We start from the raw sequence: 12,349 nt of genomic DNA on the forward strand, positions 1-12,349 counted from the left end.
ATAACATGGCGGTGGTTCACGCGGTGAATCGTCAGTCTGCGGCCTCCAGGCCGGTGGTTAGGCTGCTTAGGCGATTGGTATTGCTGTGTATGTCTCGGAATGTTGTTTTTCGCGCGCGGCATGTTCCCGGTTATTTGAATGAGGTGGCTGATGCTCTGTCTCGTTTTCAGTGGTCCCGATTCCGGCTGGTGGCGCCGGGGGCTTCGAAGGACGGGCAGGCTTGCCCGGATGAGATTTGGCAGCTGGGAACATCCTGCTTGGAGGACTTGTGAAGGCTTCTCTGGCACCGGCCACTTGGGCCTCGTACAGTAAGGTTTGGGGCCTGTGGGAGCGGTCGCTGGACGGGCTGGCCGTGGACAGCGGGGAGGCCCTGCGGGATGCTTTCCTGTGGTACACTTGTCAGTTGCTGGCAAAAAGGGCGTCACCTGCCATGGTGGACAGGTCCATGGCGGCGATGGCGTTTTGGTTCAGATGGCATGGGAAGGAGGACTTTACTAAGACCTTCATTATCAGGCAGGCCCTGAAGGGCTATCGCAAGGGACGCAGGTCGCCGGATACCAGGCGCCCGGTGTCGGTTCGACTACTGGGGGATTTGGTGGGTTTGTTGCCTGAAATCTGTTTCGATGGGTTCGAGGCTTCTCTGTTCAAGGTGGCGTTTATTTTGGCGTTTTTTGGGGCATTCCGAATTGAGGAATTGGTGAGCGCTAATAAGATGGTGCAAGGGGGCTTGCAATTTTCGGGGGTTCGTGTCTTGGATGGGAAGGTGGTGGTGCACCTGGGCAGCTCCAAAACGGATGTCCGTGGCGTGGGCCGGGACGTGGCACTGGGGGCCTTGCCGGGCTCGGCTTTGTGCCCGTTGGCTGCTACGGCAGAGTACCTGGCACGGAGGCCAGTGATGGGGGGTTCCTTGTTGGTGCATGCCGATGGATCCTCCCTCTCTCGGTTTCAGTTCACGAAAGTTTTTCGGTTGGGCTTGGGCAAGTTAGGGCTTCATGCTGAACGATTTGGAACACACTCGTTCCGTATTGGGGCTGCCACGGAGGCGGCTCGGTTGGGATTGGGGAACAAGGTGGTGAAACGGATCGGGAGGTGGGAATCAGTAAGATTCCGTTCCTATGTTCGATTGGGTCTGTTGGAATAATGAGTTTGGGGACCGTTTTATGCAAAAAAAAAATAAAAAAAAATGTATATATGCTGGGGATGAGCGACTTGTAACTGGCTGTACTGTAACGGTTCTCTGTGTTATTTGGGCTGGGGTGGGGGTCTCTGTCGGACTTCCCTCATCATTTGTTTTCCCCCCAGGGCGTGAAGCATGGATCGTGGGCCATTCGTTTGTCTTCTGGGCCGAGAGGAGGGCCGCAGCTCGAGCGCAAGGCCAGCAGCTGGGTTTTCCAAGGGGCCAGTTGGCGGTTCGCTGGTTTGGGTACCTGGTGGACAGGTCCATGGCGGCGATGGCGTTTTGGTTCAGATGGCATGGGAAGGAGGACTTTACTAAGACCTTCATTATCAGGCAGGCCCTGAAGGGCTATCGCAAGGGACGCAGGTCGCCGGATACCAGGCGCCCGGTGTCGGTTCGACTACTGGGGGATTTGGTGGGTTTGTTGCCTGAAATCTGTTTCGATGGGTTCGAGGCTTCTCTGTTCAAGGTGGCGTTTATTTTGGCGTTTTTTGGGGCATTCCGAATTGAGGAATTGGTGAGCGCTAATAAGATGGTGCAAGGGGGCTTGCAATTTTCGGGGGTTCGTGTCTTGGATGGGAAGGTGGTGGTGCACCTGGGCAGCTCCAAAACGGATGTCCGTGGCGTGGGCCGGGACGTGGCACTGGGGGCCTTGCCGGGCTCGGCTTTGTGCCCGTTGGCTGCTACGGCAGAGTACCTGGCACGGAGGCCAGTGATGGGGGGTTCCTTGTTGGTGCATGCCGATGGATCCTCCCTCTCTCGGTTTCAGTTCACGAAAGTTTTTCGGTTGGGCTTGGGCAAGTTAGGGCTTCATGCTGAACGATTTGGAACACACTCGTTCCGTATTGGGGCTGCCACGGAGGCGGCTCGGTTGGGATTGGGGAACAAGGTGGTGAAACGGATCGGGAGGTGGGAATCAGTAAGATTCCGTTCCTATGTTCGATTGGGTCTGTTGGAATAATGAGTTTGGGGACCGTTTTATGCAAAAAAAAAATAAAAAAAAATGTATATATGCTGGGGATGAGCGACTTGTAACTGGCTGTACTGTAACGGTTCTCTGTGTTATTTGGGCTGGGGTGGGGGTCTCTGTCGGACTTCCCTCATCATTTGTTTTCCCCCCAGGGCGTGAAGCATGGATCGTGGGCCATTCGTTTGTCTTCTGGGCCGAGAGGAGGGCCGCAGCTCGAGCGCAAGGCCAGCAGCTGGGTTTTCCAAGGGGCCAGTTGGCGGTTCGCTGGTTTGGGTATCGGGGTTTCTGCTGGGGGGATGTTTGTGGTAAAATGTTTGGGATGCTGGCGGCGGGATACTCGCCGGACTTACTGGTCCTGCATGTTGGGGGTAATGACCTGGGCCTTACGCCGCAACGACGGCTGGTGAAGTGGATGAAGCAGGACATCAATAAGTTGAGGGGCCTGCTTCCGGGGGTCATGTTGGTGTGGTCGGAGATTGTCCCGAGGCGCCGGTGGCGGCACGCTCGGGATCCGGTAGCTATGGATAGGTGCAGGAAGAAGGTAAATAGCTTGATGGCAAGCTTTGTGCGAAAGGTTGGGGGTGTGGTAGTAAGGCACCTTGAGCTGGAGGAAGGGTTGCCGGGATACTACCGCTCGGATGGTGTTCACCTCTCGGAGGTGGGTTTGGACCTGCTCAACTTGGGTTGGCAGGATGGTATCCGGATGGCTCTGTTTCTTCGGGGTGGCGGAGCTCAGACAGCTTAAGGGGTCAAGGTCTGAGCTTGTGGCGGGACGGGGAGCCGAAGGAGAGGAAATAGGCTCCCCTGGATGAACGTGAGGTGGAATAACAGATTGTGGTCATCGGTGGTTGAGAGGTTTCGAGTCCTGGAGGTGACTCAGAACCTGGTGTGGCAGGGGTATCCGGGTATACCCCTGCCGTGGTTAATGGATGGTTGGCACTTTGGAATGTTGGTGTATGTTATAAATATGTTATAAATATGTATATGTGTTATTATATGGGGGTCATTGCCTTTTGTATGGTAGCCGAAGGAACAGGATGCGAGGGGGCGGAGTATGGGGGGCAATGACCCATGTTTAATATGTTAATTTATTATTGTTATTATTATTATTATTATAATTATTATTATTATTATTATAATTATTGGTTAATAAAGCTGTGGACAAATTTCCCCATAATACTTAGTGTCCGTGTGTTATTGGGTTAGGTTATGGGGGTGGTTTGTCCTGGATTCCGACTGCCCAAATGGCGACTATACACCTGTCAAGAATTCAATCAGGGTTATTCACTGAAGTGAGTATTATCTGGAATTTAACATGAATTTCAAATTTAAGGAAAAAAGCCAAAGCAGTTGAACTGGAAAAAATCTCCATGTTTCTAGTTTGATTATTTTGTCCTTCATTTTTAAATTCATTTTGAATTCCTGCCAATTCTAACCTTATTACGGTAAATAATTCTGTGAGTATGTCATGCCACTTTAAATGCCGGATTTTAAATGTAGAAAATAATCCAGGAACTCCAATGAATTCCAAAGCAAAGGCAATTTTATTAGAACCAGGAACCAAACGGCAACGTTTCGACCTCTTAGGGTCTAAGGGGTCGAAAAATTGCCGTTTGGTTTCTGGTTCTGATAAAATTGCCTTTGCTTTGGAATTCATTGGATTGCCTGGATTATTTTCTACATTGGTCCATTTTGGTACTGGGACTTGTCCATTGGAGCACCCTGGATTCCATGACGAAGGTTTGAGTGCACTTCCACTATCTATATTTGGCTATCTTTAAATGCTGGAATCCAGACCAAGAAATCATTAGAGTTATGATTGTTTCTACTGTACATAGCGTGCCAGTAAAGTGGCTATTGTGTGTGTTTTAAAAAAGATTATACACGTAGTGTCAGAACAACATAACCTGCCACACTCTGTGATTCTATATTTACAAAGATCACTCTGCCGAGGACTTGACATTGTTACACAAAGTGAAATCGTTCTCATAATTGACCTCTAATGCTGTGCTCCCTGTGCTCAGGGAACAGAGCTGTCTTGGAGTTCTACTTATACTTGATATCAATTTAGGCTCACTATGTTTTAATTAACCCTTTAAAGGGTTACTCCAAGTACCATGACCACGTTAGTATTTTGAAGTAGTCATGGTGCCTGTAATCTGTATGTGCTGTATTTTTCTATGAAATGCGGCACCTACAGACCTTTATACCTATGCTGTTGGAGGTGTAATTCCACCTCTGGTTAATGTCAATTCTGTACGTATTTCTACACACACAGGGTCATTCATTTTCTGAGAGCGATCAGCTAATCCTGCCAGCAAATAAATGGCTGAGAAGATCGGCAACAGGCTTCCATCGCGCTGCAGAAGCTGGATCCCCAGCTATAGGAGGATGCTCAGTGTTGGAAAACGATTTGTCCCATTACTGGGGAACGTGGCCAGGATACTCCTAGCATCATAACCAGGGGTGTATTTACCACGAAGTGTCTTGGGCGGCACTTTCTGGGGGCCGGCAAAAAAAGCCACCCCCCAATAGCCTTGGCAAATGCCTTGCCAGCCTCTTGTCCTGGGAGGCCTAGGAGCTGGCCGGCTGGTCACCTCAGGGCCCCCCCGAGGCTGGCAGCTGAGGCACATTACGGGCAGGCGGTGAGGGAGCACTGATATTCCTTTTCAGCTCGCACTAAAGAATATGGCGTCACTCCAGCCCTGGCATCACTACGCAGCGCGAGAGGGAGCTGATTTGGAGGATCAGTGCTCCCTCGCCGACTACAGTGACCCGCCGGCCGCCCAGCAGCCACACTGGACCCCAGCACTCCCAAAGGTAGGGAGGCTGGGGGGATTGAATTTTACAAAAAAATTAAAAATGTGAGTGTGTGTCTCTGTTAGTGAGCGTGTGTGTGTCTGTTAGGGAGTGCGTTACTATGTGTGTGTCTGTTAGTGAATGTGTTAGTGTGTGTGTCTGTTAGAGAGTGTGTTAGTGTGTGTGTCTGTTAGTGTGCATGCATGTCTGTTAGTGAGTGTATGCATTTTTGTTAGTGAGAGTGTATGCGTGTCTGTTAGTGACTGTGTGTCTGTTAGTGAGTGTGTGTGTGTATCTGTTAGTGTGTGTGTGTGTCTGTTAGTGATTGTGTTAGTATGTGTGTCTGTTAGTAAGTGTGTATGCATGCCTGTTAGTGAGTGTGTGTCTGTTAGTGAGATTGTGTATGTTGTCTGTTAGTGTGTATGTGTGTCTGTTAGTGAGTATGTATGTCTGTTAGCTAGGGTATGTGTGTCTGTCAGTGAATATGTGTGTCTGACACTGAGTGTATATGTGTCTGTCAGTGAGTGTGTATATGTATTTAGAAGGCGGGGTGGGGGCGCCTGAGTTTTGTCATGCCTAGGGCAGTGCAAAACCAGGATACACCACTGATCATAACCAGTACAATGTGCGCACTGTGCCTAGAGAGGTATCAGCTACACCTTGCTCACAAAGCCCCAAAAAGGGATTGAGGTATCGCTCGTGCAGAGAGGCCTTGCTGGCATTTCGGTACTTGTAGGCAGGGCCGGCACGTCCATAAGGCGGCACAGTCGGCTTAGGGCGCCAGAGGAGGGGGGGGGCGCAAAAATCCGAATCTCCTGCCTCTGGCTGGAGACTCGGATTTGTAATCTCACCTCTCTCCCTGCAGCCAGCACACAGGAGCAGGGCAGTGAAGTCAGCCGTCCTCCTCTGATGATGTCAGAAGGGGGCGGGACTTCTACTGCTCCCAGACTCCCCAGCGGTCCTGACTGCAGCTCCAGCCTCCCAGCCGACCACTAGTTGTAAGGTTCTCCCTCCCTGGCCCAAGGTAAGCTTCTGGGAGGGGAAGGGGGTGGGGAAGAACTTTAAGCATTTTTATTTTTTTTAAATCAAAACGTTTTTTTTCAGCCCCTTTCCCCACCATACTCCCCCTGCCCCCACTATACGGCCCCTGCCCCCACCATACAGCCCCTGCCCCCACCCCCACCATACGGCCCCTGCCCCCACCATACGGCCCCTGCCCCCACCATACTCCCCCTGCCCCCACCATACTATCCCTGCCCCCACCATACTATCCCTGCCCCCACTATACGGCCCCTGCCCCCACTATACGGCCCCTGCCCCCACCATACTCCCCCTGCCCCCACCATACTCCCCCTGCCCCCCTATACTATCCCTGCCCCCACTATACTATCCCTGCCCCCACTATACTATCCCTGCCCCCACTATACTATCCCTGCCCCCACTATACTATCCCTGCCCCCACCATACCCCCCCTGCCCCCACCATACTCCCCCTGCCCCCACCATACTCCCCCTGCCCCCACCATACTCCCCCTGCCCCCACCATACTCCCCCTGCCCCCACCATACTCCCCCTGCCCCCACCATACTCCCCCTGCCCCACCATTCTCCCCCTGCCCCACTATACTACCCCGGCCCCCACCATTCTCCCCTTGCCCCCACTATACTCCCCTTGCCCCCACTATACTCCCCTTGCCCCCACTATACTCCCCTTGCCCCCACTATACTCCCCCTGCCCTCACTATACTCCCCCTGCCCTCACTATACTCCCCCTGCCCTCACTATACTCCCCCTGCCCCCACCATACTCCCCCTGCCCCCACTATACTCCCCCTGCCCCCACTATACTCCCCCTGCCCCCACTATACTCCCCCTGCCCCCACCATACTCCCCCTGCCCCCACCATACTCCCCCTGCCCCCACCATACTCCCCCTGCCCCCACCATACTCCCCCTGCCCCCACCATACTATCCCTGCCCCCACCATACTCCCCCTGCCCCCACTATATGGCCCCTGCCCCCACTATATGGCCCCTGCCCCCACTATATGGCCCCTGCCCCCACTATATGGCCCCTGCCCCCACTATACGGCCCCTGCCCCCACTATACGGCCCCTGCCCCACTATACTCCCCCTGCCCCCACTATACTATCCCTGCCCCCACTATACTATCCCTGCCCCCACTATACTATCCCTGCCCCCACCATACTCCCCCTGCCCCCACCATACTCCCCCTGCCCCCACCATACTCCCCCTGCCCCCACTATACTCCCCCGGCCCCCACCATTCTCCCCCTGCCCCCACTATACTCCCCCTGCCCCCACTATACTCCCCCTGCCCTCACTATACTCCCCCTGCCCTCACTATACTCCTCCTGCCCCCACTATACGGCCCCTGCCCCCACCATACTCCCCCTGCCCCACTATACTCCCCCGGCCCCCACCATTCTCCCCCTGACCCCACTATACTCCCCCTGCCCTCACTATACTCCCCCTGCCCTCACTATACTCCCCCTGCCCTCACTATACTCCCCCTGCCCTCACTATACTCCCCCTGCCCCCACTATACGGCCCCTGCCCCCACCATTCTCCCCCTGCCCCCACCATTCTCCCCCTGCCCCCACCATTCTCCCCCTGCCCCCACCATTCTCCCCCTGCCCCCACCATTCTCCCCCTGCCCCCACCATTCTCCCCCTGCCCCACTATACTACCCCGGCCCCCACCATTCTCCCCCTGCCCTCACTATACTCCCCCTGCCCTCACTATACTCCCCCTGCCCTCACTATAATCCCCCATCCCTCACTATACTCCCCCTGCCCTCACTATACTCCCCCTGCCCCCACTATACGGCCCCTGCCCCCACTATACGGCCCATGCCCCACCATACTCCCCCTGCCCCCACTATACTATCCCTGCCCCCACTATACTATCCCTGCCCCCACCATACTCCTCCTGCCCCACCATACTCCTCCTGCCCCACCATACTCCCCCTGCCCCCACCATACTCCCCCTGCCCCCACCATACTCCCCCTGCCCTCACCATACTCCCCCTGCCCTCACCATACTCCCCCTGCCCCCACCATACTCCCCCTGCCCCCACTATACTCCCCCTGCCCCCACTTTACTCCCCCTGCCCCCACTTTACTCCCCCTGCCCCCACTATACGGCCCCTGCCCCCACCATTCTCCCCCTGCCCCCACCATTCTCCCCCTGCCCCCACCATTCTCCCCCTGCCCCTACTATACTACCCCGGCTCCCACCATTCTCCCCCTGCCCCCACTATACTCCCCTTGCCCCCACTATACTCCCCTTGCCCCCACTATACTCCCCTTGCCCCCACTATACTCCCCCTGCCCTCACTATACTCCCCCTGCCCTCACTATACTCCCCCTGCCCTCACTATACTCCCCCTGTCCCCACTATACGGCCCCTGCCCCCACCCTCCCCCTGCCCCCACCATACTCCCCCTGCCTCCGCCATTCTCCCCCTGCCCCCACCATTCTCCCCCTGCCCCACTATACGGCCCCTGCCCCCACTATACGGCCCCTGCCCCCACTATACAGCCCCTGCCCCCACTATACGGCCCCTGCCCCCACCATACTCCCCTTCCACCTCTATAGCCCCTGCCCCCACCATACTACCCCTGCCACCTCTATGGCCCCTGCCCCCTCCAAACTGCCCCACCATACTACCCCTGCCCCCTTTACAGCCCCTCTATAGCCCCTGCCCCACCATAGTGCCCCTGCCCCCTCTACTGCCCCATTTGCCCCTCTACAGCACTTCTATTTCCCTCTATAGCTCCTGCCCCCACCATACTGCCCCCTTTACAGCCCCTCTATAGCCCCCACCCCTCTATGTCCCTCTATAGCCCCTGCCCCACCATACTGCCCCTGCCCCCGCCCCCTCTACAGCCCCTCTATGCCCCTGCTCCCTCTATAGCCCCTGCCCCACCATACTACCCCTGCCCCCTCTATAGCCCCTGCCCCACCATACAACCCCTGCCCCCTCTACAGCCCCTCTACAGCCTCTGCCCCACCATACTACCCCTGCCCCTTAACAGCCCCTCTATAGCCTCTGCCCCCACTCTACTGCCCCATGTGCCCCTCTCCAGCACTTCTATTTCTCTCTATAGACCCTGCCCCACCATACTGCCCATGTCCCCACCATACTGCCCCATGTGCCCCTCTACAGCACCTCTATAGCCCCTGCCCCCACCATACTGACCCTGTCTTCCTCTACTGCCCCTTGTGCCACTCTATAGCACCTCTATTTCCCTCCATAACCCCTGCCCCACCATACTGCCCCTCTACAGCTCCTCTATTTCTCTCTACAGCCCCTCTTTCCCTCTAAAGCCTCTGCCCCACCATACTGCCCATGCGCCCCCTATACAGCCCATGCCCCTCTCTACAGCCCCTGTCCCCACTATACTGCCCATGCCCCCCTCTATTGCTTTTGTGCCCCCCTCTTTATCCCTCAGTACAGCCCCTATTCCCTTACTACAGTCCTTACCCCCACTACAGCCCCTCTCCCCCAATTGCTGCCCATATCCCCCACACTACAGCCCCTGTTCCCACTTGCAGCCATCAACCTACTTCAGTCCCTAACCCCTTACTACAGCCCCAATTCCCCACTACATTTCCTAAGCCCCCAATTACAGCCCCTAACTCTCAACTACAGCCCCTGTCCCCCTACTACAGCCCCTAACTCCTCAATTAGAGCCCCTATTACCCCACTAAAACTCACTACCACCCCCACCCCCCAAGATTAGGTTCTGGATCTGCCCCTGCTCTGTATACCTGTCTGCATGTCTCTGTATGACTATGTCTGTCGGTGTATGAAAGTGTATGTATGTCTGTGTCTGTATGTCTCTATATGACTGTGTCCGTGTGTTTCTGAATGCCACTGTATGCCTGTGTCTGTATGTCTCTGTATGACCCTATCCATATGTCTCTGTATGCCTTGTTCTGTATATCTTTGTGTGACTGTCTGTGTATATATGTCCCTGCATGCCTGTGTAAGTATGTCTCTGCATGCCTGTATATATCTGTATGCCTTGTTCTGTATGTCTCTGTATGCCTGCATCTTTATGTCTCTGTATGTCTGTGTTTGTATAAATGTGTCTTTATTTATCTATATGCCAGTGTCTGCATGTCTCTGTGTGTGTGTCTGTATGACTGTATGTCTGTGTACCTGTATGTGTTGATTGTATGACTGTGTGCCTGTAGGGTTGTGTGATGTAATTCCAGTAAAATACAAGTTTAGCAGGCTAAGATTGCCACAAGGCATATGTATGTATATGTGTTTGTAGTATCAGTTAGTTAATTACACGTAGCTAAGATACTGTTATCACTGTACTGACCAGGTGCAGGAATGTAAGAACTGGAATTACGCGTCCCTCTCCTTTGTATCAGATGAGCCACGTGGTTAGACCGGATGGATGAGTTTAGACTCTATTTATTAAATAGGTTAAGGGTATGTGTGGGTGTAGTTAATTGTGGGAGGAGCTACAGTGCTATATAAGGAATGTACTCTATGTATTCAGTACTCAGACTTTGCTGTATTTTGGTGACGCTAGTCCCTCTGAGTCCCGATCGGTGATCCAATAAAGAATCTCTTCCTTCCTGAAGAAACCTGTGTCCATCTCTCTGTGCTTGGCTTCCGTCAGTTTCTCCGGTATCATTTGGTGCATTGGCCGGGAAGCTCATCGTTCAACGGTAGCTGAGAGGCAGAGGCGTGAGACGGTCTATCTTTGCCCACGTTCTCTACGGCTGCACCCCTGAACTTCTGCGTGGACCTCCCTTCGTCTCGGCGCCACTGGTCTGTTGTCCAGGAGATCATCGGCCTCTACGTGAGAAGTGCTGGGGTGTCCCCGTCGATGAGTGTGAACTCAGGTTCAGGAACGAGGAGGTAAGACAACTGCTGTTTTAGACGGCAGGACCCACTAGGGGTATACCGATTGTGCGGTAGGCCCAAAGGGGTTTTGAATCTGTGTATCTGCCCCCTCTGTCGGAGGGAAGGAGCGAAGGCGCACCGCTCGATCGAACGCTCTTTAGTCAGACCGTTTGATTTGGTTAGTCAGGCGGGGTCCTGGTGTAAATAGCCCTAGCCGGACACCGGTGTCTTGTCTAGACTAGCGTTCTAGGGTGTATATTACGTTCGCTAGGTCGGAGGGACCGGGAGACTAAGCGGCGCCTGTGTAAATTCGGTTCGCTAGTTCTCATCCTATCTGGGCTAAGTGGGAAGGCGTGTAAATTTGGAACCCACTAGACTTTTGATAGTGCGACTAAGAGGCGCCTGTGTAAATTCGGTTCTCTAGCTCGCTATATATGTGGTGATTGGGCAGTGTGGCTAACCAAAACGGGTGTATATAGTTTTAGGTAGTCCATTCAAGGTACTGGCCAATAGTTTAGTTGGGAATTGTAAATGTGTTAACGATTGTTTTAGTAAAGTGTATATCTTGTTAGATAGCGCGAGCTCAGCCGTCTAGCGAGAGTGTTAATAGTGTGTTGCTGTATTATAGTGCACGGTACCATAACCCTGTATATTTACTGACATTATATAATAAGTACTAATCATTGTCGTCCATTGCATGTTTAACACCATAACCACTAATAATTGTATTGTGACCTTAACTTGTGCTTTGACCTATGCTAACCGTACTGTAACCGCTATTTGTAAAAGACGATGTTACTGGGGTGTGTTATAGACGGGTAATTCGTATATAGAGAATTATAGCGTGGGTGACTGTATAGTTACGCCAAAGGGCATAATATTGATTATATAGTGACTGGTGTAACAGCTGTGTGTGTACGGGAATTCCCTGAGTGTTTATTGTTATTGTGTACGTTTCACTTGGTAACCGTACCACGTGGTGCTGTTGCCAGAGGAAACGGGTGTGACTGTTGAATAGTACGCGTGTATAGTATTCGTTGTCGACGACGTTCCATTGTTAAGTATGGGTGCGTCGCAGTCAACGATTCCGGATCCCTTAGGATGTATGGTTAAGAATTTTAAAAAGGGATTCAAAGTTTGTGATTTTGGGGTAAAGATGTCTCCTGTACGTTTGGTCACTTTGTGTACTAGGGAGTGGCCTACTTTGGTTGCGGCATGGCCGCCACGTGGCAGTTTGGATCCAACTCTGGTACAGCGCTTACACGTGGCTGTATCGGGTAGGCCTGAACTTTACGGCCAGTTTCCTTATATTGACTGTTGGAGACAGGCCGTAAATGACTCGCCAAAATGGCTCCAGACATGCCACGAGGAGCAGTGTCGCCTCATGGTAGCTAGGACTTGCTCGTCCACTAGGACTGGTGTTAGGCCCATTTTGGACACGCCCCCTGAGTCCGAGATCCCTTTGCCGCCCCCTTACTTTCCGTTAAGAAGAAGTGACGCAAACGCAGGAAGTCCTG

The sequence above is a fragment of the Pelobates fuscus genome, chromosome 2, assembly GCF_036172605.1.
Source record: "Pelobates fuscus isolate aPelFus1 chromosome 2, aPelFus1.pri, whole genome shotgun sequence".
Classification (NCBI taxonomy): Eukaryota; Metazoa; Chordata; class Amphibia; order Anura; family Pelobatidae; genus Pelobates; species Pelobates fuscus.